Here is a 22,867-nt window from a genome sequence, read left to right as displayed (position 1 = left end):
CTATCGGCTATACCCGTATACTATACAAATGTTTATGCAAAGATAATGGAATAAACGCAGACAAAAACAATCATGATGATAAAAATGACATCAGATTTCTAGAGCGTGTAAACTGCAAACAGTCTCACCCATGAATTAAAGTAAATATTTACATGGAGCTCAGTAAATTAATTGTTTAGTCTTTCTAAATTCCTTGTAATCTCTAAAACAACAGACGTGATAAACTATATTTCAGTTGTTTAATATAGAGTAGGATAAAAATATAAATATTCTATCAAAAATTGATTAAAATAGAAAATAAGGAGTAATACCGAACAAATAATAATCTAAATGAAGAACAACGAAGTCATAAAAGGTAAATTTTTCAAAAGCATTACCGGAAGATAAATTATATTATGTATATGAAAACTCATATACATAAGCATAAATAATATCGATTGAGGAGGCCTACAAATAATATAAACATTATGTAGAACTCAACCGCAATTATGAATCGATGTTAGAACAGTGGGAAGGGACATCAGACTCATGCTTGCAACAAATTAAGTGTGTATCGGTCGCTATGTCACAAAGTTGGAACACACTGGGAAGGGGCACGTGCAAGAGTTCGTACACGCTTTGGCAAACCTCATTGTTTATTTATTTGTGATGTTGATGTCACACGGACCCCACGTGCTGCTCTGCGCCCACCAGATAAAATTTAATCACATACATTTATAAACATCCATCTCATTTACATTCTTTATGAATTACTTTCTGACTGCACGATGCTTTATGCGTCCACGTACCGTGTTATCTATGTCAGAATACTTTATCTGATTAGTCATTTTCTTAATTCGTCCGAGACGAGATTTTTGCTGTAAAGATAAACCTGTCTTGTAATGTGTGTGACTGACTATAATAGCTGTGCAAGTGTTGTAGGTAAACAAATAGTCGGCCATCTTGTCGGCCATGTTGTTGGCGATACGTCAATGTGACGTGATCACTCGTCAGCTGATACGCGCACGAAACGTTTGTGCAAATAAATACGTTTTATTATATCCTACAAAGTGTAACGAAGTACGGCTCGCGACTCTCCGCACATCTAACTCGATAATAAACACCAATAAATTTCTCCCGATTTGCATATGATCGATGCCCGCACCGCCGGCACTAGTTTATCCGGTTTTGAATTCATAACACAGAATATTATGGCCAATGTGCACAGTACAGCACGTTTGTTTTGGAATGGAAATACCGATCGGGACGTTTTCTTGTTTAATACTACGAAAATGTTGATTAGTCACTTTATTTGTCGGAACACGATTCGACGAAATATCGACGGAGGAAAGAATTGTGCACAACTGGTTTCGATCCCTACTGGTTAATATATTACAGGGGTGGCCGTTACACAAGCGGAAATACTAGTTTCGACCAGTGTAATTTATAGATCAACATTGAATATCGGGTTGTTATTATTTATTCGGTTATTGTTAGGCGGACGCGGGTTCAAGGCAAAACTGGCATGTGGGAGGCCCCCATAGCAATTTAATGTAACATTAGACCGTCGCCATGTGCTTCATGTGAAATTAATAAATTTTAAATACACCTGGTTGCGAATATGGTTGTTATATAATTAATTTCGACCATGGATAACGACCGTGAACGATCAATTATTTAAACTACTGAGTACAAATGTAACACGGAAATATTTCCAAAAATGACAAGTTTTATTTGTAAACGATTCTTCTCAACCAAGGTGTTTGTTTTTGTGTATTGTTACTTAATGTTATATAATTGTACTTCCTTCATAATGTATACAATTTTTAAGGCCATCGTAAGACAAGCAGCAACACACTTGTGAAAAAAATTGTATGGTATTCATTTTTAAACTGTGATAATTAGTTTATTATGGAATCTTTATTTAACCCTGAACTTCTGAAACATCCTGAACTCTAAATTACAAAGAACTGTATGCTACTGAATCATATCATAATACACATTAATATATCCCCATAAGGGTAGGCAGAGGTGCAATTAGGGCACCCACTTTTTGTCATGAGTGTTCCGTCCCTTGATGTAATAGGAGACGAGACTAACGCCATATCGAGCACTAATGCTGGGCTATCATCCTTTAACATAAGATGCCATCTTCTAATGCAATTGAGCTATAAAATAGTTATGACCCTTATATTAAGGAACAGAAATACGTTCAACCAAGATTGCGTGCATTTGATTCATCACTAACAAGACCATAATGCACACGTGATTATAGTAGCTTGATTATTGGAATTATCCAGAATGGTAGATAGCTTTGTATATTTTTGCTGCCAAGCTGCTGGGCAATTATTATTATATTCACGTCGGATTTGAGAAGGGCATTGAAGTCAAAATAATTTAAGAGCATTATGAAACGAAGTATTACTATGCCTAAGGTTGACAAGTCATCGTTGCATCAAATGGTCAAACATCTTTTCCCGTACATTTTACGTAGTTGTACAGCTGCTTCTCTTTCACTGACATTTTTGGTTCTCTCTTGTTTTCAGTCCAGCTAATTCGTTTTATGTTGGTCCAAAATCTTATCTCAAATACTAGTTTTATTCATCTTTCTCTTACGAGCCGCTATAGCAATAAATAAATTTATAATATTTAATAAATAATAAATATTTTTTTATATATGTGTTTGCTTCTTCAAATAAGGTATATAAGTTTTAAGGTTCAACAGAAATTACTATTAAGGACGTACTCCTGGGAGACGCAATAGGATCTTCGCAGATCGCAATAATTTCTAACTTATGTTTGACCATATGTATAATTTACCTATAAATCTATCACTTATATTGATAGCTATATATGTATTAAATTCCTGCTAGTTAAACAATTGCTTTTTTAATTATTTTTTGTTTGTTTTTTTTTTTAATTGACTATGCGTATGAGGGAAAATATGTATGTGCTAGATGCACATAATAATTATGATCCCGATAAGTTGGAACAGTCACATTTTAATCAGATTATTTTAAAATGTGATTGTACGGATGCGCCTTATAACTTATGTAGCACATGAACCTCAATCAATCTCTTTCGTTTGTAAACAAAAAATCGTCAAGATAACATCCAACATGTTCATAAAAATAGTAAGTGACAAATTATACAGATTTTTATCATTTGCATGTTTTTAATATGTTTTTAACATACAAATTAGTTGCAAAGTTTTATAATCTGATAAATTAAGTTTGATGGCTTTATTTATTTAATAATATGATATAATTAGCAATTATTATTCTGCTCTAGAACTTGCTACTCTGCCTTTTAGGGAAGAGACGCTAGATGATAATGCGCCACGACTCCACTGGGATGAAGCAAGCCGATATCCTATTACTAATTAATATAATATTGTTCTCTTATATTATTTACTATAGTACTATGAATAAATTATTCATATAATAGTAATTTAAACAGCTGAATAAACTGCAGCGAACAAATATAGGTAATAAAATCAAATGAAGGCAACTTGAAATAATTTAAATACGTCCATAATACGTGATATTTATTATTTACTATGTTTTTATCTTACGTATTCGACCATTACATATGATAGATACAAGCTTGTGAACAGTTAAGGAAAAACAGACAATGTAAATATTGTAAGAACACAAGGATTCAAAAGGGTAAATCCCTGCGAAGGGAAAAAGGGCTCGTTCTCGTTTAAAAATATCGACATCAAATTATCTATGACGTGAGTTACTTTCTTTCGGTACAATAAAAATATTATCGTTATTGTGGTCGATTAGATAATTGAATAATACGTGCGAGTTGTAGCTCGATGTGTTTTTGTTTGAAGTGCGTTACCGAAGCCGTCGTTTGTTCTGGGATCACCCGATTGCCTTGAACTCACGTACTCGACATTTTTTGCGGACTGCTCTACAACAGGATACAACTTTGTACCGGGCCCTTGGTGGTTTAGCGGGCGCCCTTGATGTCTCAAATATTCGGGGCCATTTTGAAACATAGCCGAGTTGGGTTTCATGCACGCATCAAATTTTTTTGACGAAAAAATTATGCTTTGAATACCAACGCGCCTTGTAAATACTGTGGATTCCTAGTAATTTTATCCATACACGTGGAAAACTAAAATGTAAAAAAAGCCGTAAAAATCGATTGAACCACGGAAAAAGTATTGTAGTGGTTTTTTCATGACGTAACCGCTACATTTTTGTTGTGAAACTCGACTTAGAACTGGCATTGGCAAATTTATCTAACCGAGGATATTCTTTACGGAAATTTGTGCACTTGTTAGATAGTAAATATTAACGTGACGTTCGTGATGTGCTGATAAGCCTCGTGCCTCGTGTCAAATTGAGTCATGTAGAGGACATGCTTAAACACACATAGGTAGGTGATGTCTAATGTCTAGAACAAACATGGCCGCAAGTACACGTAACACGACAGCCCCAGCCGCATCGCCAACAGATGTATTTTAACTAATCAAGCCTCCACATACGAAAACATCCAAAAATATCAACAAAATTAATGTCGTTTTTATGACGGTACAATGATAAACTACAATAACTAACGCCACGAACACCAACGAGCGTGAAGTAGGTATATGGAAAAAAAGTGATAAGGTAATAAAACATGAATAAGTAGTACTTACTGCAGCGCATGTGTCAGATGTAAGTTGCATAATGTAGTTGCATGGCGTGGTCCCGGCACCGCTGCCGCTGGTCGCGGCGGTGGTGTCGGCGTCGGCGTCGGCGGAGCGGCCACATTGATGTATTCAACAGATTCCGTCACGTCGCGGAACAACACCATCGACGTATAACCACCGCACCGCCGATATGCACCGCGATTCACAACGGTTCACCTGAAAAAACCAAGAGGTGAATAAGAACAGACGGCTTCGCTTGTTTCACGCGAGAAATCTGCTTCCACGTTACGGACGTTACGGAACTGTAATTATTATTTGTCAGGTGAGCCACTGGAACGCATCGTGTGTGGAAAATTGCGATGCGGTGTTTAGCGCGATCGCCGGTGAGGCACTGACGGGCGACGGCGAGGTGGCCGCCTGCCGCCTGCCGCCGACCGCTCCTGCATTGCGGCGCGCAGTCGCACTCGCGCGCGCATGACCTTGGCATTGAACTTGGCAATGGGCCGGCGCGGTGCGGGGACCCGCGGGGCCGCACGGCTTGCGGCGGCGAGAGGGGGGCTTGTGGCACGGCCGCACGGGACGAGGGAAATGGGAGAGCGGCGCGGAGGCGCGGCGACGCAGGACAGAGGGGGGCCCGAGGATGGATGAGGCGGGGTGCGCCGCGGGGGATGGAGATGCACCGGCAGCTGCACCGCCCCTCTCCCGCCGTTCTTCCGCCATCGTTACTGCCCGGGCCCATTTCCACAACTAATATTATGTACCACGAATGCCCGGACGTGTTTCACCAATCACTACGGAGACGCAATTTGGACTTCGCGTCGATGTAATGATCGATTTATGTTAGAATGACGGTAACAGCTTTATGTCAACAATAAGAAACTATCGGAACGTAACTGCTGAATTTATTTGACTTGATTTAGAATCTACCGACAATAGACACATGTGAGTTTATATTAAGCGACAGGGATAGTGTAGACAAAGGAAATCCGAAATGCCACCAGAGTGGACTGAGCGACACCCTCACATAATTGACCACTGTAGAAAGATATGCGGCGACTGTGTGACCAGTATATCACTTTTTATTAGTTTTATGACGGACTCTAATTTTATGAAAACAAGTAAAATATTGATATTGTAAAATATATTTTATGATATTTTTTGCTAAAGTCATAAATCAGCTATAAAACCCGTTTCATGATTTCTCAAATACATTTAAATTAGCGTAATTTTTTTAAACACGCGACAAATGAATCATGTTGAACAAAGATCATAATATCTTTATTTCGTTTCCGTCGATCTAATTCTATTGGTGTGTATCGATTAAGAGGTAGCGAATGAGCCTCGCCCGGGGCACATAAGCACCTGATGTAATAGTCAAGACACAAAAACTAGTCGTTCTTGAGAATTTGTTGCCATCCGACTAGTACTTGTGTGTTTTAGTGTGATAAGTACTTTTTATCTAAGTTGATATCTTTAAAATCTGTTACTAATTGCTATTGTTATATTATTTGTGTAAATTATTTTAATTTTAGAATATTAGAATAACTTTTTAAAGATTATCCTTTATATTTTGTACACTAGTTTTCGTTATCTAAGGCCGTGTTTAGACTAGCAAGTTGTTCCAGCAATTTATTAAGCAACAACATCCAGATGTGTCTACACTAACGGCAATATTTTTTTAGCAACACGCGTTCGTAAGCGACCATCAAGGTAACTTGTATAAGTTCTTCAAAACTGTTTACGGTGCAAGACAAATATTTATTGCTTGCAACTTTTTTAAATATTAATTTGAATGACTAGGCACGTATTCCTTTGGGCAAATTTTTCCACATCTAATATAATGTTACGTTCTGTGGCCTGATTGAAAACAAAACGACCGCCTTTAAAGTTCTACCCATAACAAACATATAAAGTGCTGCGTGGCATTCCTCAGCGGTCTTAATCCTGAGACATAAGATGTAAAGTCTCGTAATATCCAGTAATTACGCTGGCTACAATGTCCTTTAAACATAAACAAAATTATAGTTCATACGTAGACTGTTACTTGGCGGTAAAATAAACATAAGGGTAGTACTTATGACTTGGCATCATAATCTTTGACCTTAGCCGATCCCGATCCGTTTAAAAAATGAATAAAAACATAGTAAGTATAGATAACGTCAACTGTCAACTTTCCTTGCTTATGCATCTGTAGAATGCAGGCAGAATAAACTGCAAGTTTTCGCCACAAGTTGTCAACGTAATGTATACATGAGACTTGGATGCGTCATGCAAGCTTCAAAATCTTGCAGAAGTCAGTTGCAGTGATTGTTTACACGGGGATAATCGCTTGCAGAAAATAACTTCTACAAATTTTCTTGCTAATCTCAACTCCGTTTAATAATGGAAGTATAAATACTTCTTATATCTATTCATAATTAAGGGTTCTGCTTCACAAAGTCATTTTTTATGCTTAAAATCTGTAGTTACCATTTAAACTAAAATCTGTTATTATAACAATGCATCTTACCACATTTCAAAAAAAATGGAGAATTAAACTGCCTAGGGCTTAGGGGAAGCGAACGTCGCTCCATTAGTCTAATGGCCGTGAATTTTAATTTTGAAACTAGCGCAATCCAAGGTTTCATTTAAGTTTTTTTGAAGGTCTGGCATTACAAGTTCTTTACAGAGTTTATATTCCACGAAAATATTATTTGAGCGAAATATGTTACTATAATAGTACGTTACTATTCGAATCTGGGATACAGATTTGCTTCTAGAGGTTACTTATATTTAAGAATATTTATAGCGCAATATTTAAACCACTAAAAAAACAAAGACGTTACGTCAAATAGCATCAATATCGATTAAATAAACAAGTAAATCTTGATAGAATAAGTACTAAGTTTGCGACATCCGCATCAATTTTACTAAGTGGGTACATAATATCAATATGTATAAGACCTTTTCATTGTTATTTAAGTAGCATTGCAGGTGAACACGAAAATAGCTCGTCACCTTTGCCATTAGTACACTTAGACAAAAAGGTCAAAGGTGATGTCCAGCAAAATCATCGTTTAACATTATCGCTACCATATGGCAGGTATTAATATATATTTTTCGCACCTACCCACACTTTTTGCAACACCGTCATTTTTCACATACCATATTAAAACACCTATTTAATTCCTAAAATATAACGCGAAATATCATTCACACATAATATCACATACAACGGAGAACAACGTAATTATTACAAAATGGATCAAAGTGATGGCTGTGCCTACACGTGTCGGGAGAGCTGGGAGGAGGGAGACTAGAGGGCAGGCGGGTAGAGCGAGGAGTGATCAGGGAGTGAAGTTTGGAGATCGATCTAGCTGCGCGCGCATCCGTCCCTGGCGAATCTGCGTCGTCCTAGCCGCGCTAGATACCCCAATTCCGGGCACTAAGGTACTTAGTACTTAACTAAGTTAGCCGGACCATCACGATCGACTATGGTTAATGTTTCATGGGATTAAGAACGGATGTTGTTACTGAACCTGACAGTCAATGTGATATTGCATCCTTTGCGTTGTCACATATTTATGTCACGGGTATAAAGTAGATCTTAACAGATTATGAGGTGGAACAAAGGAAAAATTATTACCGATATTGCAACTTTGATATACACGATAAAATTAAAATAAAAAACCTAACACAAAAGTAGAAGTTTAAATATTATATTTTACTATTTATTGAAAGAAAAAAATATATATTTTACTTTATGAAAACATTAGCACATTTTACAGAACAAAGGACTTAATTATGCCAAAGAAGTTGGAACAGGTATTTAGGTATTATTCATAATGGTATGTCATAACCTAAAATGTACTTACATTTTCTATAACACCAAACGCAAATGATTTTGGTATTCCTTTGTCAGGCACCGAACAATATGAACTTAATTAGTGGGCAATAGCACATAATCTCCTAATTTCTTAGCTTCTATGAGCGGTCTATTGAAAAATCGTGTATCGCAACCGAATATAATCTCGTAGGCCTGCCATCAAATGTATTTGTGTGAAATTTTATAACTATTTAGGTGAGCCCTAAAATCGCGGATGGCTGACGTTTTGTAGCAACGAATTTCGCCTTCTTTTTACATTCCCCGTCTTCCAGTGGGATTACCTGCTAAACCAGTTCCATATCTGGCTGGACATCGACGAATAGACCTCTCGTGAGCTTTTCAATCAAGCTATCTGATTAAAACAATCGATGGTTAAAGAGACCGCTGTGTAAAGAAATGTTTTATTACTATTTTTATCTTTGAATTTAGAACATGATTGTTTATTGTAATTATGATAATATTCCGATAGACTTTTATAAATGAGGGACTTATATAAAAATTTAAAATTATATTTAATATAAGCACTTTTTTTGTTATTTTTATTTTTAATTTAAAACGGAATTTCTCAAATATTAAATTAATGCATTATACTTTCAAAGGACATATTGGCCCGAAAAAACACGTCAAAGAATAGAGTAGTTGATAACTTTTTTGAATGAATTTATCCAAAATGTATGATAACTAAGATTTTAGGTAAAAAGAATTTTCTAAATCCAAACTATAATAAATATGGTACAAAGCTTTGAAATTTGCTGGAAGGTGTAGCTGTCAAATTACAGTAACAGCAAAATATGACGTCAACAAATGTTACCGGCCATAACGCTACGTGCATGAGAAAGAGACAGCGCGGCAATCCCATCACGCCCCCACTTTTGCTGACATCAAGATTTTCATATCTAAATGACTGACATTTTCCAAATAATGTTGATGCTGATTTCATAAAGGAATTTCTTTTTCGTATTATTTACGGTTACGTATAAAATAATGAACAAAACCAAACTTATGAAATGACCCCATAGTGGTTACTCAATTCATTACATGTTTTCTAAATGCAGCTATAAAAGTTTTTAAGAAAAGAGTTTGTTTAACAATGGCCTGGACATTACACAATGAAGTTACGAAAAAGTTAAGAAAACAAGATTGTTTAGAGGTTTCGTTATTTAACTTTTTTCTTTTCATTATAAAGTTAAAGGTTAATAAACTTAAAAGTTATGTGTAACGTTTACAGACAGTTTTTTTTATGAAAAGTAGAAGTAAAAGTAACAATTAAACAAAAGCTATAAGAATTGCCAAACAAACGTCGCTAAAGAAAAAGTCATAAGTTGCCACACCACAAACGTCATAGTTTCCAAAAGTACATTTTTTTTTACTGTTACTCTATAAAGAAACTGGTCGTTAATGGACAAAATTTTTAACTGTCACCTTAAAAACCTTAGTGAGAAGTAATACAAAACTCAATAAACGTAATTGATCAATAAATATGAGTTGTCAAGTTATTTATGATGCTTATTAAATTTGAATATTCAAATATCTTCGGCTGTGAATGAATAACCACATTACAGGTGTATATGTATATGGGTGTGTATCGGAAATATGTCATCTTTATTTTATTTATGCTCTATTTTTACAGTTTATGTGTTATTCACTTTACTGTTATGTTGCCATTATTAAACTATTAGTTCTAAATAGACAATTATAGTCTGACCAGAGAAATAAAAAACCTGCCTTGAGGTCGCCATATCTGCGTTTTAGTTTTAAAGTTGACGATGTCAATACAAAGACAATTTTTTTTATTTTAATATAGTAGATTAAGGGCAACACGTTCATAGCTCAGTAAAAAAGTACTTCCATATATTTTAAAGCTGGTATTAGTATTTCTTTTTACATTGAAAGTAATTTTTTTACACCTTTAAATATTAAAAAAAAATATAAATGCATATCAAAATGTATATAAACGTATAAAAAGAAAAAATATTCACCCTCCGACGGCGAAGCTCAAGACCCAAGCTATCGGCAGTTACGAATTCAAAATGAGGAATCTATTAAAAAAAATCTATCTATTAAAAAAAACCGCATCAAAATCCGTAGCGTAGTTTTAAAGATTTAAGCACACATAGGGACAGAGAAAGCGACTTTGTTTTATACTATGTAGTGATAGTCAGTTGTACCTAAACTTTCAAAGTAGTATTTTTTACTGGTTAAAAAAATCAATAATATTCAAATATTATTTTACATCAGTACTTAATAAACATAAGATGGTTTTAAAATAATTATACTGCATTATATGAACAAACTAGGATTATATTATTATGTAATAGTCAAGAGTTTCTTTCTTTGACCTCATCCAGTTTTATTATTACTATTTCTGGTTTGTATAATTCTGTGTGCCACATTCTCTTTATTTTACATACAAATTGCATTTGATAAAATGAACGTGCAATATTAAACGTTTGAATATACTTTGCAAAAATATATCCAATAATTTAACTTATTTTGTTTATGATAAATTTATATTCATTATCATTGTTTAGGTACACTTATTATAAAGGATGATAAACATTGTGATTATATTGTACTTATTGTATGCTTATTGCTGTCATTTTGTTTCCTTCATTCTTCATTTAAAGGACACTTAAGACTAATGAAATGCGCTTGAGTAAGGACTGTTATCCACTAAAGCGGAACGGTTAGATATGCGCACGCGCAAAACTTGTCCCGGCACAGTGGGCAGAGAGGAAATGAATACACAATATATTATTACTTATATCCCTGCAAATATTTTGCAAAACATTTGATTTGAATTTGTGTTAGTTTTTAGATGATAAAGCTTATTTGTAAAAGTTCATTTTCACTACGTACGTATTGGTAGGGCGAGAATTAGCCGTCATAAATTTAAGGCTCAAGTTTGAACAAAGCCACTTTGACAAAACATCTCACACAAGTTCTGAAAGTTAATAAATTAATCATTCGCCTCTGAACCCATACTCGACACGTTAATTACAGTGCTATAACAATTACTTAACATGTACTAGGTATACTGTATGTCTAGGCATCCTTGTGTAATCGGCACCGGCGTATTACGTTACAGCCGCGCGTCACGAACGCCATCCTGACAGGGTTGCTACTCTACATTGTAAAATTTCATACAGCCTTGGTAATCCCTTTTAAATCCTTGAAGTATATCTTGAAAACTGTTTTATGGGGAAATAAAGGCGATTTACTACAATAAAAGATCGAAATATTTTTAAATTAATTCCGCAATCCCAGCTACATCACTCAAGATTTAAACTCGATCTGTATTTTATGCAAATATTAAAACATTATATTCCAGTAAAGTCATTAAAACAATGTTCCATCTGCACAAAGCAATCATATTATTTAACAACATAATCACACGGCTTGAAACTCTTGTATTGTCAGAGCGAAGTGGCAACCCTGCTCGGGCGCCCTTGTCCTTGCAGGGTGGTGCCGATCGATAGGCGCGCGCCCAACCTCAGCTGAGACGCGGACGCCCTGCGCTTTGTAAACATTCCAGATTTATTACGTGCTTTAAATGAGACGATCAGTCGCTAAATCATGGTCTTTCCGATATTGTCGATATCGCACTCACAAAATTTTGGTAGAGCGTTTCAATTTTATCAAAGTTTTTGATGTATGTGATGATTTAATAAAAAATGTATAGTAATGGGTATAAAAATATATTATGCACTTAATAAAAAATTGTAAAGAAAATACAAATTGGTGGTGCTATTAAACCGCTGATAAATATGGACACATTGATTTGTTGAGTCGCAATTTCCTATAAATTTAATACCTACTGATGTTTTATTCGACTGTCAAGTTGCCATGTACCTAGGGATTAGTCATGGTGAGCAAAGGGCCCGGTTTTCTCCCCTTTCTATAGCTCCTATGGCAACATATGCTAACACGTATTAGTCCACTCCGCACATGCATAACGTTGAGCAGCGATTAAATTTAACCCCCTTATTCATAGACGATATTTATCTAAGGACGTAGTATTGCTTTGATAACAAGTCTGTTTCTCAGCTTTTTTTATCTGACAGCCAATTAGATTCAAGTTGTATCTCAATATTAGCCAATCACAACGGCCCTATGTCAACGCACTGCGAAGCCTGCCATGCCGTCAGCACTGAGAAACAGGCTTGTTATCACAGCAATGCTCCGTCCTTAGATAAATAACGTCTATGAATAAGGGGATAAATCTTTCAGAGTACACTAAAATTGTGCCTCCCAGTTTTACTTTTTATAAAGTATAGCTTTTACCTGCGGCTGCCAGCATGAAAGTTTTACCGGGTTAAATATTTTCCCGGGATAAAAATATACATATAGCACTTAGGAGTAATGTAGCTAATTTTATATAAAAAAATGTTTTAGTAGTTCCTGAGATTAGCGCGTTCAAACAAAAACGAACAGACTCTTCAGCTTCATATATTAGTATAGATTCGGATGCACAACGCTTGACCCCGAGACGCGGCACGCTGGAAAGATCAACTGACGGGTTTTCAACCACGGGAATCGTTATCCATATGAGTAAAATGTAAATATGTTACTTAACTAATCTATACTATTATATAAAGCTGAAGTTTGTTTGAACGTGCTAATCTCAGGAACTACTGGTTTTAATCGTTTTAGTGTTGCATAGCCTGTTTATCGAGAAAGACTATACCACTAATGTATCAATGAAAAATGTTGCAAAAACAGGGAAAATTTATTCCTTTTGAGAGCTTCCGTTGCGTGTGTTAAGCAAACGATTAGAATTACGCAAAAAATATGTATGACGGAATTGTTCCTCTTAAAAAGTTCTTTAAAAATGTATTATGATACAAAGTCTCCCGCCGCAACTCTTTGTCTATCTCAGCTTGATAAACTCAAAAACTACCAACGGGATTTCCATGAAATTTAGTATGCAGATAATTTGAGACCCGGGGAAGGTCACAGGCTTCTATCCCGGAAAAATATATAGAGGGCCTCTATCCCGATTTCATTTCATGCGGCAAGCAAAAACTCGTATAGAATACAGAGAAAACTATAAAATTATTATGCAGTTACCTATGCTTCAAGTTCAAGAACTGATTAACATTTATTATTTCTGATTAAATATAAGAACATCTATGATAAAACAAAATACATACATGACATATTGTAAATCTCGGATAATTAAGTAGTCTTACATTGGTTTCTTAAAATTAAGTACCTAACGGGAAAGGCTTTTTATGCGAGTAAAGTCGCAAGTAACACCTAGTAATATACATATTTTGTATGTTATAGGGAGCATACGGTTCACCTGTTAGTAAGTGATCATCGTCGCCCATGAACATCGGCATTTCAGTAATATAATGCTAATAATAATATATTTCAAAGCTACTGTTACAATGATAGATAATTTTATATGTATTCATAGTCACGGCAATACTTTTAAAACCATAAACAGTGAAACAGTAATTATTCAAGACTACGAGCTAAAGGCACTTGTATACATAATTTATCCAAACTTGAAAATCAGTAATGATAATCTCGGTTAAATATTAACGTTTTAATACCCAGGCAGGCACGAAGGTAGCTGATTACGTCATTACCCACTATTATAAGAAGGATGTCTTCCGTCTCGCACAAATAATGATGCGCATCCGTTGACATTAATATTGTAAAGACAAATTCATAAAACCTGGATTGGGTCGCAGGGTAGCTAAACTATATGCTGACTTTTCATAGACATATATCTATTTAAATTTCATACATTATTTCTGTATGTATCAGTTATTTAACCCCACTGCACCTGATGGTAAGTGAAGTGGGGTCCAATAGAATGTCGACTGACGAGAGATGATTACCCCTTGGCAGTCGTTACAATTATGACGGCCTGTTGGTACCGGATATACACAGGCTCATCCCGGAACGCGATACACTTACATGGGCCACTATGGCGGGTTCTAACACCTGGTGTACGGTGATTGCTATCCGGGCGGATATAAAATATATCCTACCAGCAAATAAAGAGCGGGAATGTTGATTGTGTTAAACAATACTCTCAATTATGAGATATCATAACCTTAGTTTGTATAGAAGTGACAATAATATATGTTTATATGCTAGTGTCAAATTATTCTGAGTCGTGACTACACTTTGGTTTTGGCGCAATTATGCGCTAATTTTAGTATGGGAACACATGGTAAAGCGTTGCAGTTTTGGCAATTCTATGACTATTGTCGTATAAAAAATCTCTGTTAACATTACACGTACATTTGTATGTCTGCAGTCACTGCTGAGGTGTTTCATACCGTCATCATTGGGAAATTACGGACAACAAATTGCCTCAATCCTTTTATTTTCCTTGAGGCTTGAGCTCGGTAACGTACTCACGATTTCTCTGGCTGTTTGATAATAATGGTCTGTAATCATTTACGATCAAATGAGCCATAATAATTTAGGTACTTATTTGCTTACCTTCTATTAGAAAAATATTTTTTTTATAAAAATAAGGATTCTCATTAATAGTTTGTTTTTAATATTTTTAAGTATCACATACAAGAATAAATAATAAAGAATTGCTTGCGAAATAGCATACAGAAGCCATAATTTGTAGCTAAATTTGGAATATACGGAAAGCGCCTATTTATTCAATTGTTTGAAGAAATATCGTTTGAGAAGAATCGAAGAAGACATAGAACGCCGAAAAAATATAAGCAGGAAAAAATATTACATATATTATACACACATGAATGGAACACTTCATATGAGTTCAAAAAACAATAAAGCTATAATTTAAAGCTATAATTCAATTTCGAAAAAACTAGGTATATTCTTGCGATAGGAAAAAATGCCAGTGCACTTTAAATTAATTACATTTAATAACAGTTTTCTTTACGAAAATAATTAGTTGTTCGCTGTTTCGACGCATTATAAAAACAAATCAGTTATTTTCAAATTGGCAGTGACTTAGGAACCTATCGCAGATATATAAATTCAGTTTATGTTTACAGACGTACAAGTCCACATAACATAATAAAACGCTTTGGTAAAGTTTTACCAGGATTTCTATTTAAAACTGGACTATGATAAGGACCAGGTTATTTTCGGTCAGGCTACCTTATTTAAAATAGATGACGCGACGGCTTTAGAACCGCTATTTCAATTAAAACGTTAATTTATCATTTAAAATTGACTGCCATTAATATTTCATAGAAATAAATAATGAAAGAAGCTGACGAAGCATAGGGAAATATTCCTGGAATCCCTTTTTATATATTCTTGTTGAGTTAATAAACATTTTTTTTCTATCTGTGGGCGGCAGCGGTAAATCGGTCGATAGAGGGGTGACAGAGATGGGCCGCCCACGTGCACCCCACCTCCCCTGGCCACCCCTGGCCACCCGGACCACCCGCAGCTTCCCCTGACCTAAATACAAGGGGATGGGCCACGCGCACAGACGTGCATCACTCACACATACATAAATAAAACCATAGGTAATCGTGATGAATTCGAAAACACATCTGTGTCTATCTTAGTACTATTTGTTGTATTGCGACATAATAATTATAATTGATTGTCTTTGATATCGGTGCGTTATCAGGAATTAATGCTCTACGTAATTTTATTAAATATGGTATACCGGGTGACCGGAAATATGAAGAATTCTATGTAGATTGTGTCAGAGGCTATCGATTTTGTCGCGTGAAGCCTTATTCGGAACTCAACAGTTTCCGAGCAATTTAAGATTTTTTTTTATTTTTAGATAAAGAATTTATCAAGTCTCACAAAATAACATATTAAAAAGCTACTGAATGCGATGAGGATTTTTGTTGTTTTCTAGTTTCACGGCTTCCCTAATGAACAATGTTTAAAAGCTATGATAAGTTGCATTTTATTTATATCCATCAACTTCGCATTTTATTAAATTAAATTTTCGACAAATACTATAATATATTTTAGAAAATTATCAGTTATTTTGTCGAACTACTTCTAAAACTTCTTTATTTATTTTGGATGAGGTATAAATCATCACAATTGCGTTGCAAAAGTTTAAAAAATATATAAATAGTACCTACATCATACAACATCTTTTATATGCATCTTAGCGAAGGGTATATAGGTATTCTTTTTTAATATAATGCTGTACTTATACATAATTGTGTATATTGATAGAAATATTTTGGAAAATATGCTACATGTTATTTTTTTTCCGTCCTATAAAAACTTAACTTAGGCCAATAAATTTGCTTTACTAATATTTTTAAAAATAGAAAAATAAACAAAATTTGGTCTGAATGTAGAAGGTATACGAGTAAAAAATTTACTCATATAAAACCATAATAATTTATTTATGGACAACTGGAAGTACTGTATTTAATTAGACATTTTGTATCTTTCTTTTCATCCCGAATTATTAGAGGAACACCGAAAATATTACCTTTTCAGAGAAGGTAATATTTTTAAAAAATATTAAATTTTAATGATTTCTTATGTTTACGCGAATGTTAGACATTGAAATAAAAACTAAAAACTATTTAAACGGATTTTATCGCGGTTTTTTATATTATTATTTAAAAAAAAATCCGCGATAAAATCCGTTTAAATAGTTTTTAGTTTTTATTTCAATATTAAATTTTAGTTGTAAATTGTCCTCACAATTCATTGAATCTGTCCTTATAATGTATTTTATAGACACCTGGAAGTAATTGTATTAAATCTCGAATTACTTATTAGATGAAAAGTAAAAATATATCTGTATGTGAGAAAAGCACATATAAAAATTTACTGTCTGCCTCGGTGGCGTAGTTGTACTGCTTGCGCGATACGCAGCGCTCTGAGGTACTGCATTCGCCCCCTATCACATCATGGAACGAAACACACTTGGCAAAAAGTGGCTGCCCTGGTTACGGCTCTGCATACCCCTTCTGTGATAAATGCGTGATGATGTGTGTATGTGAGAGAAAAGGACAAATAAAAAAATATTAAATTTCATCGACACAGACCCATAATTTCCACGTAATAAAAACCTCGGAATTAGCTGCCCTGCAATTTGTGTGTTTTAACTACTATTTCGCAGATTTGCATAGAGAACGATATATGTTCCTAATTTATGCTATTTAGGATAGAAGTAACGACGAACATTTCGTGTTGGGAAGTCTCCGTGTAAAAGCGTCAAATTATAGTGGCGCCACGGTAGCAAGTGGGTCAATTTTAACGATGGCGCCAAAATTTATTTGGGAAGGATATTAAATTAAACAAGAAAAACAGCTTCCGCTTTGTTATACACTGCAGTTTCATTAACCTCCAACATCAACTACACTAGTCACCAGTATATTAAATATTTCAACTCAGCACGCTACGCTCTGTTAACAACTGCAAAATTCATGACACCCTCATGTTACGCTAGTGCCATTATGTTGGGTTTTTGTATTGTAATTTGGTGCATACCGCGGGACTCTTGTGCAACTTGTCCCCTATATAAGATGGTGCTATTCTACCCTCCGTACTTCCTATGCACCTCTCAAATGAATATTAACTGAAAAGTTTGAGAGATAAAGCCAACATGCAGCCAATAGTTGTCTTGTTTTAGATTCTGGTTATTCTACGTCACGAGCTTGTAGGTGCGGATAAGTTCTGCACATGCGCCCTCCTTACTACAAACATAGATTCGCTACTCAGATATTTTGTTCCAAGATTTTGTCAATTTTATTTATTACTCAGTATATTTTCTTTGGCTATGGACTATTGGTGCAGCTTGACTAGAAAAATAACAAAAAAAACACACTACACTATGGTAAAACATAGAACTCATTTCTTGTACTGTCAACGTTAACTTTAAAACAAAAAAGCAAAAGTGGCGCCCTCAGAGCAGGTTTATTATTCTCTCGGTCTGGCGTTACAAAATTGACAGTTCTCAGTTAAAGATTTAAAACCAGAAACAAAAATATCGAATAAATAATATCGAGAATCGGATTAGACTTCTGCGTGATTGCACATGCGCAATAGTATATTTAACATATTTTATCTGCGTTCTTGTAACTTAGGTGTTTAGCAATACTGCGCACACGGAACCCCACTCTTTATAGGGTTGCCCCGCTAATTGCATCATAATATTACCTTCTATAATTACCGAAAAAAAGGCCATCTGACAAATTTTCTCTCCATAAGAGAGATAAGCTCCTAATAATAATAAATTCCATAAGATTTAAAATTAATTATTTTCTTATTTTCATTATACAGATTGATTTTGAGATACTTTGCAATATATAACGTCAATAGTATATGTAGAAGCTTTTATTCAAGACTTTCTTGAGATTTCTAAAGGAATATAAGTCATACTGTATACTTTTTCAGGTTTAAAAGTAGCCGTATGTTGATCCAAGACATCATCTATCTGTGTATCTTATTTATCAAAATCATCTAAACATGAATAAAAACATCTAAAGACATTCATATTCATAGTAGAAGACGCTTCTTTATCATTTAAATCATTTTAGATTTATAAAATACTACCATATAACATAATAATTAAATATTCTGTTCTAAAAAGTGTTCCATAAATAATATACATTAAAATGCAACATTCTAAGAGAAGAGAAGACAAACCCCACGATTTATAAACACAGTAAAATAAATTGAATATTTAAAAACAAAAAATCCAAACTATATATTAACATGTATTCTAGCCTCAAAAAGAGCGTATCTAAATCAAAACACCAGCTCAAGGATAATTAAATTATGTCACTAAATACCCGTACAATACATAGTCAATTCTTCTTTTAAGGCATGTTAAAGGTCACGTACAACAAAGCTTGTTGTACGCATTTATTAGACTACTAGTATTTGGGTAATAACACAATTATAGCTTACATCTATAAGTCAAAAACATAACATTTTATGCAAATCATGGTACGCCTGCTAATCTAAAAACTAACTGATTTTATGTAAATAAATCGATGCGAAAAATCAATATTAAATTTAATCGATGTAACATTCGATGAATCAAACATGGCTACGTTACTACCCACATCCCACAAGGTATGGCTTCGTTGTTCGGTTAAAGTTGTCATCATGTGATTGCTTTCAAGGTTTTTTACAGAAACATTTTCATAGGAATATGTCGCTACGTAGATCATTTGCAGTGAATCTATTTCGATCAATTTACTTATTATCTACCTATATAATACATTCCAGATAAGAACAAAACGTCTATTTGACATGAGGAGGTGCCTTTGACGATTAAAACGACCTAGAAACAGAAAAACTAAACAAAAAATGGACATTTGGGTTGCTATAAATTCACGACCTTGTCTTATAGGATAACCGAATATATGTATGTGCCGATGTGAATTCTGATTTGCTTGTTCCGTATCAAAGATATAACTTGGTGTTTGTTCATAACATTAACGTTGAAGCGATGACGTGAGAAGTGCGCAAGGTGTGTTGAGCAATTTTGCACAACTAAGAAATCGATTATTTTGTTAAATAACTGGAAATAATGTGAGAGAAGTGGAAAGGCGCAGATGTTTTCAAAACATACCGATATGAGAGACAACAGAAGTGCACCTATAGCTATGATTACAAACATTACACAACAGATCGATTAGTCCGTCAGACGCAGCGGCCCGATCCGCCATACTGAATAAACAAAATTACCTTTAGCTGGAGGTGGAGGTGCAGCCGCAATGGTGAGCAGGCCATAGGAGATTGCTGATCACTCACGTTAACTGCGCATATGTCCCTCAGAAGTCGTTTCGAGAAAGAGGGCGCGCAAGAGGAACCAACCGACGCGGCGGTGTGCGGCAGAATCGCGCGCGGCCTCGACCTTGGCCGTCAAACCCGCGCATGCGTCCCGCGGCGTAGCCCCCCCTACCCTCTCGCCGCGCGCTCCGCACACGACCCCCCGCCAATTATGTCATTATGTGCCGTCGAGTTTGCTGCTGTTGTGTTGCCAAACACAGTCGCGCTCTGCTGGAGCTGGACCCAGATTTTTGAAATGCCTGCATTGAAATCAAACCAGTTTGTGGTTCAAATTTGTACAAAAAATGACCACCTTGATTTAGCGAACCTGTAGTTATTCATCCCGCAGATTTTTAACTTTAGGGAAAATTCGATTAAGTAAGTGCTTCGGCACCGAATGTGAATCCTAACCTTGACATTACTGTTAGCATCACGAGGAAATTTTGACGTCATTGCTTTATACCCACGTAAACAGGTTTATGGCGAAGTCATTTGGACCTAAGAAACACCTTATCAATAGTTCTGCTTGTACTCTGAGAAACGATTATAATATAACTTTTATATCTGTTGTTGTTATTTCCACCTATCATGATTACCGTATAATTATTAGATATTTTGTAGTTCTACCAGAGTTAAGCATAATAAATATTAAGCAAAAACAAAAAGGCTTTTATATTGTGATTAACAATTTAATCGATTTTAAATACTCATATGATTAGATGGCTAATAATCATATTTTTCATGGCTCTACATTGAAACATAACACAAAGTACTTTACTTCTTTCATGTTTACTACTTCATAGAGAAAGACGTCAAAATTCTAATATTGCATAATTATTAGTTTCTGCAAATTTATTAAAAATTATCATTATTAATGTACTCAATTATAATAAAAAAGACAACAAATACTAGGTTTAATGGTTGAGTCTTTAAATCATGATCTGTTCTAAACCTAAGTATCAAAAGAACACTTTACAGGGATAAAAAATATTTTTGCTATTACTCTATTAGTTGTGACTGCTTTGAATGGATGTGAGGCTTTTATTGTTAGTTTCTGTTATATATGAAAATTGTTTTAAACCTTTAGCGATCCAAAATATAACTAAAAAATAGACTAACGCATCCAAGACTACGCGTCGAATTGCATTTAAATGCATTTAAGGGTTTATTTATTAACCTTTAATCATACATAAATGTTAACAAGATTCCAAACCCGGTGTCTGTACATTGAAAGAGCAGTAACAAAAAGAAAGGGGGTGACTGAAGAAGAGTCACAAATGTGCGAATTTTTAAATTATTTTCTGTTTATCTGGTTTTCTGTTTTTTAGTTAGCGCATATCTCCGAACCTACCAACTGGATTTTCATGTAGTTTTCATAGATGAACAGAGTAGATAAATTAATAACGGTCAGTTCAGAATGCATATCAAAACTACTAAAATTGTGTAAAAACAAGATATACCTATAGTAATAAATTATTCTAATTTCGTTTCGTGAATTTATTAACCACTAGGTTGTATTTGGGAGCATACACGTTCTATTTCTTTCTTTATAATCAATATTATCCAGATATCCGTAGATATGTGAACAATAACATGTGTAGTAATGGTCAGGTAATACGTAGGTTATAAAATCTAATAATAATGCTTACATTGTGGGTGATGTAATGTAATCGTTGATTACGAGTAGTTTCCGATCGGGGCACTGTAAGTTTCATTCGAGATAATTATATATTATGTAGGTACTATATTTTATTGTTCTGTATTATACTTTGTATAGAGTGTGCAAGTCCTGTTGAAAGAAATTGATCTAAATCTGTATAAAAAGTTCACACTTTCTATAAAAGGTGTTAGGTAGCTAAAAATGGCAATATCCTTTGATTTTACGGATACAGTTCTGTATTAAATTCTTCCAAATACGTTAGTTAAGTATTTCTGCGTTTATTTCTTTTATAAAAATCCAAATATGTTCACATACTTTTGCTTCTATATTAGTGGATGTAGATCATCATATGATAATTAATAAAAAGGTTTTAACAAATTACTTTTATTACAAAGTTTTAACAAACCCTTCAACATTATTTTAGTAAACAGTTACAAATCCCTACTAAATATGAATTTAGTTTTTTTTTAAATAAGTAGGTCACGTGTTCAATGTGATAATCGTATCAATAAAAATAGAAACACAAAAGAATTGATTTTAAAATTTGAAATAGAGTTAATTAAAAATGTAGACTCCGAAGATTCTCTTTTTTCGTAGAATATATTTACAATTTTATTAAAATAGCGACACCTATGTAACCTTAGCTACATTATGCCATCATCGACTTCAATAGGGAACGTACACGATTGTAGGTGGCAGCACAAAACTGATACAAGGGCCACCGTATTGATATAAAAATAAACGATCCACCTAAAGATTGTTTATTTTTTTTTTTAAATATCACAAACATTATACAAGAGAAGAAGTTTGTTCGGGCTGATTATTTTTGATAGACAGCGTGGCCACAAAATGTTTTAAAAGCAAAGCTCATAATACTGGAAAGCAAAGCTTTCGCTGTACATATTGGACTGTTTTGTCACTACAGCAGCGCTGGACGTGATGGTGGAAGTCGTGAGACTATGGAGAGAAATCAGAAGAAATTGAT

General features: G+C 34.5%; 1 long non-coding RNA gene across 1 annotated transcript in view; it reads right to left on the bottom strand.

The window, feature by feature from the left end:
• Window positions 1-20,308, bottom strand: part of LOC115445003 — a 64,841-nt gene extending 44,533 nt beyond the window's left edge. Inside the window, exons 1-2 of the long non-coding RNA XR_003938784.2 lie at window positions 20,139-20,308; window positions 4,634-4,843 (exon numbers count right to left, since the gene is read on the bottom strand). This is a non-coding gene — a long non-coding RNA (uncharacterized LOC115445003). The remainder of the gene's footprint in view (window positions 1-4,633; window positions 4,844-20,138) is intronic.
• Between the last annotated feature and the right edge of the window lie 2,559 nt (window positions 20,309-22,867).

This window comes from Manduca sexta, chromosome 13 (genome assembly GCF_014839805.1).
Source record: "Manduca sexta isolate Smith_Timp_Sample1 chromosome 13, JHU_Msex_v1.0, whole genome shotgun sequence".
NCBI classification, from domain to species: Eukaryota; Metazoa; Arthropoda; class Insecta; order Lepidoptera; family Sphingidae; genus Manduca; species Manduca sexta.
This window is presented reverse-complemented; position numbering and strand designations above follow the sequence as displayed.